General features: G+C 41.4%; 1 protein-coding gene and 1 pseudogene across 2 annotated transcripts in view; one reads left to right on the top strand and one right to left on the bottom strand.

Annotated features, from left to right (window-relative positions):
* Positions 1-6,695, top strand: part of NELL1 (NEL-like 1 (chicken)) — a 1,108,018-nt gene that overhangs the window by 634,734 nt on the left and 466,589 nt on the right. The window lies entirely within an intron of this gene.
* Positions 590-3,643, bottom strand: LOC102850601 (annotated as a pseudogene).

Here is a 6,695-nt window from a genome sequence, read left to right as displayed (position 1 = left end):
GTGCGGGAAGAAGGGTGCAACAATGAATGAATGGAATTCCAAAATCTCTGTAGATGTTCATTGAAATGAAAAATAAACAAACTAAATTATTTTTTTAAAAAAAGGTGAATAGGCACAGTGAGTGTAGCAGTGGGCTTAAGTATGTCAGAAATGATGAAGATGACACAGGATAGGACAGGCTCAGACCTGTTGTTCATAGAGTCACTTTGAATTGTATCTGACTCAATGGCACCTACCAACCACCACAAATATCCCTACCAGATCTGCCTACTAAGTGTCCTCAGTTCAGAAGCCAGCCCTAGTTTATGTCTCTTCCATTCTGCTGTGTTCAGCTATCAGGACTGCATGGTTTCCAGAGCGCACATCAGAAACCAAAGATTCCAAAGGATTTTAGTAATTTACACAGCCACTTCCCGTCCCCGACTAGCTAATCTGCATGTAAGCAAAATAACAACTACACTTATTTATTCGTTTTCTTCTTAAAAATACATTTAGATTTTTTTTTTTTTTCTAAAAAGTAGCTTTATTGGAACAGACTGCATACTGCCCAACTGACGGGGCAGCCCGCTGGACACACACTGTGTGATTACTAACACTCTACAGGATATGAACCCTTTGGGCCCTTGTCAGAGAGCGCCTCGGGGGTGCCCTCTTGTTTCTTGTAGAAAACGTTTTCTTTCGATTTTTTGAAGTCTTTGTTTGTGACTTTCATTCTCATTCTCTCAAGGCCATGAGCCCAGCTTCTGTGCAAATCGCCTTGATGTCGGCTCCTGAGAGGCCATCTTTAGCCATAATCAAGTCATCCAAGGTTACATCATTGGCCAAGGTCATCCTGCTTGTGTGAATCTGAAAGATGCACTTCTTGGTCTTCTCATCTGGCAACTCGATCTTCCTGTCAATGCGGCCTGGTCTGATGAGTGCTGGATCTAAGGTTTCTATCCGGTTTGTGGCCATGATAACTTTCACGTCTCCCCGTGAATCAAATCCATCCAACTGATTCAAGAGTTCCAACATTGTTCACTGGATCTCTCTCTCCCCACCAGAATTTGAGGCATATCTTTTTTGTCCCGATGGCATGGATCTCGTCTATGAAAAGGATGGACGGGGCGTGCTCCTCGGCCACTCGGAACAACTCCCGCACGAGCTTGGGCCTGTCGCCCAGGTACTTCTGGATAAGTTCGGATCCGACCACTCTCAGGAAAGTGGCCGAGGTTTGGTTTGCTACTGCTTTGGCTAGTAATGTTGTACCTGTGCCAGGAGGGCCATAGAGAATGACTTCCTTAGGCGGCTTGATGCCCATCTCTTCATAATACTCAGGATGAGTTACAGGGAGCTCCACGGATTCCTTAATTTCCTGGATTTGGTTGTTAAGTCCCCCAATGTCAGCATAGGTCTCCTGGGGGGGGCCTTTTCAACATTCATCACTGTGACAAGGGGATCGGTGTCATCCATCAGCACTCCAATCACTGCATGCACCTTGTGGTTGAGCACGACAGAGCAGCCCACCGACTGGACACGATGGCTGGTTGTCAGTCAATGATCTCCTCCAATGTTCCGACTGACATTGGGGTCCCCAGATCATCCACCTTTGACCTCTCCTCCTCTTGCTTTTCTTCTAGTGGCTTCATCTGCTCCTGATTCCTAATGAGTTCTTCCTCTATGAGAAGATAGTCTTTAATTCTCTTCAGTTTCATAAATTTTAACCGGCACTGAGTAGGTGGTGTCACCAGTGGCAGTTTGCTGGCAGCATCGGGTCCCTTTGTTTTCCTCTTCTTTTCCCCCACTGTGTTTGGGACAAGAGGTTCATATTTCTTTTTCTTGTCCTTGTCATCCTTCTTGCCACCTCCAGGACCACGACCGCCACTCTGACTTTGACCCACCTTGCTTCGCTCGATCCAGCTGCCACTACCCTACATTTAGATTTTATTAAGGATAAATTTGTTTATTGAGAGAAAACAAAGAGAGCCTTTATAAGACTGTATTCTTATTTTTTTTAATTGAAGACAGATGAAAGCTTTAAGCCATAATTTAAATGATTAAAAATGATACAATATTGCATCATGCAAGAATCCACTGTGTCCTCACCTGGGACTATTTTCAGTTCTTGGGAGGCCATTTATCTCAGCTAACATTTTTAAAGACTATGTCACAAAGGTCTGAGCATTGTTAGAAATGTTTGCTGTTTGTAAAGATATGATCTGGCACCGTGTTGTCCAGGTTAATAATTCAGAATAGAAAGGAGTGTTATATTGTAAATAACGTTTTCAGTGTGAAAGATGTTTTAATTTCATTGTGTGTCCTTTTGTTCCTGCATAATAGTTAAAGGCAGGCAGGATTTGCCCAGCTATACTAGACTCTGGAAACCACTAGCAATTTTTCTTTTTCTGATACTCGGTGACTAGTGCTTGTATCTGTGTGCACATAATCATAACATTTGAAATCTCTTTATTCCCCTGTTTAAAAGAAATAAATGGAGCTTTCAGAGAATATAATTAATTTATGAATATTTTAGCAAGTTTTGAGCAATGGGTATTTTGTTTCAAGGCAAAAGAAACAACACTAATACTGTGTTTTCATGGAAACAAAGGAAACTTACACGTTACTATTTCCACAGGAGCTGTTAACAGATCCGTGCTGTCTTTCAAATCTGCTGCAAATAGAAAGGTCATATTCTTTTCCCCGCATGTATTACTGCAATTTCTTGAGGACATAAAGTCCTTTTAGCACTGACATCCTGATTTTAAATCACTGCTTTAATTTAAACATGCATAGTCTTCATGGATTTGCTATTTTAACTATGATTTTCACCTCTCCCTGCCCTTCACACACACATCGATCTTTATCAGTAGATCACAGATTAGTGTGTTTTTTTTTAAATTTAACAATGTGTCTGGAACGGCTCAGAAAATGAAGGTGAGGGTGATTACCCAACTCAAAGAATGTTTGAATGTGACTGAATTATACATGCAGAGACTGCTAAATTCACGTGTATTTTGTTATGTATAGTCTCAACCACAAGAGCCACAACAATAAAGAATACATTTTGAAATATTTAAAGGTATGGGAAATAATAGCATGAACAGGTGTCCTTTTTACCCGGCTCCCTGGTCCTCTGCAACACTAGGGCTTTTTGCCTTTCATGGAAGGTATTGTTTGTTTCTTTTGATCCTCTCCTTTATTTCTCTCTCCCATTTACCTGCAACTACTTTCTGTCTCTCCTCCTTTAGATTCCTTGTTGTTTGATACTTTGAGTTGACTCCAGCAGATAGTGATCCTCCCTACAGTAGAGGGAAGCACAGCCTGCTACGGTATGGTGCCCAAAATCGCTGCACTGCAACCCATGCTATTGTGGCGTCCACTCATCCCTCATTGAAGATCTTCTTTTTCCCTCACCCTCTAGGACCCCAGGGTTTGGCAAAGTAGAATGAAAGCTACATATATAATTTTCCTTTTTTCTTAGTCAAATTGAAAACAGGAAAAAAAGCAAGTGAAGTTAATAATAAAAGGTTCCTTTTAATTTGTGGTGGGTGTTGTGTGTTGTCAAATCACCTACAGCTTTTACGATCCTGTGAGAAATGGCTCTGAGCCTTGGCCTATCTTGAGCCAAACTTACCATCGCCCCTTGCCCCATTGCCACAGTCATTGTGTCAATCCATATCATCCAGGGTCTTCCTCTTCTGCACTGACCCTCTACCCTTCCTAGCATGATGTCCTTCTCTACGATTTGTCCTTCCTGGTGACATATCCAAAATATGTGAGAAGGAGCTTCAAAATTCTTATTTCCAAGAAATAAACTGGTTTCACCCTCTGCAGGACAGACCTATTTGTTCCCTTGATATGTCCATGGTATGTTCAATACACTTCTCCAGCACCACAACTCAGAAGCATTGATTCTTCTCCCATCCTTAAATACTAATAAGTCTATTTCTCGGATGCATAACAAGCAACTGAGATGACCACATCCTGGATTAAGAACACCTTAGTCTCTACACTGGCATCATTGTTCTTTAGCACTCTGGAGACAGCCTTGACAGTAGACTTTTCTAAAACTACACACCTTTGGATTTCCTGACTGCTGGTGCCAAGAGTGTTGATTGTAGATCAAAGCATGATAAAATCATTAACAACCTCAATCCTTTCTCCATTTGTCATGATGTTTTCTATTGGCCCTGTGGTGAGGATCTTTGTTTTCTCAATGTTGAGTTTCAATCCATACTGAAGGCTGCAATCTTTGACCTTCTTTAGCAAATGTGTCAAGTCCTCCTCAGTTCTGGTGAGCAAGGTTAAATCATCTGCTTACCACAGGTTGTTGATAAGTCTTCCTCCAGTCCTCCAGTGTGATGTCCTATTCCACCTCATAAAACCCATCCTCCAGAATGATCTATTCAATTATAGCTTGAAAACATATGGAGATAGGACATATCCTTGACACAATCCTTTCTTGATTCTGAACCATACAGTGTTCCCTTGCTGTGTATGGACAACAGCTTCCTGGTCCAGGTATCAGTTTCCCATGACCCCAGTCAGGTGTTCTAGGATTCTCATTCCTCTTAATGTTAGCTACCATTTGTTGTGATCCACACAGTCAAATGCCTTTCCATAATTGTGTTAAAAAATACAAATAGACATCATTCTGGTATTCTCTACTTTCACCATGATCCATTGGACATCCCTATTGCATCTTCATTATTGCCAATGATATCCCGAGTGATATCAATGCTATCCACAGCCTCTTCGAAACCTAACTTGTATTTCTGGCAGCTTGTATTTATTTATTTTTTTTTTTACTGTGTTCATTATATCAAGAGATTGTAAGGAAGATCTAGACCTAGGAAATAGACCTGGTACTTGGTCAAAATAGGGGCAGCAAAGAAGACTGACACCGTGGTGTCAGGGACTGACACCATGGCTGCAGCATTAGGTTCAAACACAGTAATCAGATAGTTTATGACCTGATAATGTTTCATGCTTTATGAGGAGGATTGTGGCATCAGGATTGGAGGAAGATTTATTAACAGCCTGTGATATACAGATGACACAACTTTGCTTGATGAAACTGAGGGTGATCAGAAGCACTTGGTGCAAAAAATCAAGTACCGTAGTCTTTAATATGGGTTGAAGCTCAACATCAAGAAGACAAAAATTATCCCCATTGAGCCAACTGGCAGCACCATTATAGATAGTGAAGTAATTGAAATTGTTAACAGTTTCAGCTTGTTTGGTTCCACAGTTTACACTCTTGGTACCAGCAGTCAGGATATCAAAAGATGAATTGCACTGGAAAAATATGCTAAGAAACCTTTCCAGAGACTAAGATGTGATTGAGTTAGGTCGTGGTCTTTATAATTACTTGCTATACGTCAGAGAGCTGAACAATGACTAAGGATGATAGAAGAAGAGCTGATGCCTTTGAGTTGTGGTGCTGAAGAAGAGTATTGAACATATCAGGGACCTCCAAGAGAACAAACAGGTCTGACTTGGAGAGGGTGAAACCAAGTTTCTCCTTGGAGACTAGGGTTTTGAAGTTTTGCCTCACATACTTTGGGCACATACTTTGTGCCAGGAGGGACCAGTCCTTATAGAAGGGCATCATTCTTGGGCTGGTGGAGAGACAGGGCAGGAGAGGAAGACTCAGGGATGAGATAGATTGACACAATAACTGTGGTAATGTGGGTACATGTGCTAGGAGTCAGTGAGACTGCCTCAGGATAGCTTCAGAGCTATTTTACATAGGATTGCTATGAGCCACAGGTGACTTGATGCCACATAACAACAACAACAACAATACAATGTTTTATTCTGTTGTACATAGGAGTCTCTTTGAATTGAAACTGATGCTACTGCATCTAATAACAACAAAAACACATGCTGCAAAAGACATCTGACTTAAGCCAGAATCTTTTCAGTCACCTCATATGTATGTTGTTAGGTGCTATCAAGTCAACTGTGACCATAGAGACCCTATGAACAGCAGAGCTATATGTACCCTGCCTTGTCCTGTGTCCTCCTCATTGTTTCTGATGTACTTGAACCCATTGTTCCAGTGTGTCAACCCATCTTGTTGAGGATCTTCCCCTTTTGCCGACCCTCCACCTTACGAAGCATGAGATCTTTTTCCCAGGACTAGCCCTTCCTTACAAAGTGTAAAGTGTACGAGTCAAAATTTTACTAACTTTGCCTCTAAGAAGCATCTGGTTGCTCTTTCTCTATGACATATCTCTTTGTTCTTTTCACAGTCCATGGGATATTCCATACTCTTCAGCACCACAACTGAAAGGCATGAGCTCTTTTGTAATCCTGATTCATCTCCTCACTGTCAGATGCATAATAAGTGATTGAAAAGACTACGGATTAGATCAACTACACCCTAGTCTTTAAACGGACATTGAGAGGTTTTTGACAGCAGACCATAGTGCTACTCTATGATGTAGAATCCATTCTCCAAGATTCTTGCCTCAGGGAAAATTACAAATTTAAGGCAATTAATTTCTTTGTTTAACTTTGTTCTTTATCTCTGTTATGCTAGTTGGTTAAAGGATGAGGATGACTAGAGGAGGGGTGACTAGAGGAGGGGTGAGGGTTTCTGCCTTCTAGGGTGTTGTTGTTATGTACCGTCGAGTCGTTTGTGACTCATAGCGACCCTATGTACAACAACCCTAAACTCTTCTCTGTCCTGTGCTAATCGCAAATACACC

The sequence above is a fragment of the Elephantulus edwardii genome, unplaced genomic scaffold (assembly GCF_000299155.1).
Source record: "Elephantulus edwardii isolate Elephantulus edwardi_28Jun2011 unplaced genomic scaffold, EleEdw1.0 scaffold00109, whole genome shotgun sequence".
NCBI lineage: Eukaryota > Metazoa > Chordata > Mammalia > Macroscelidea > Macroscelididae > Elephantulus > Elephantulus edwardii.
This window is presented reverse-complemented; position numbering and strand designations above follow the sequence as displayed.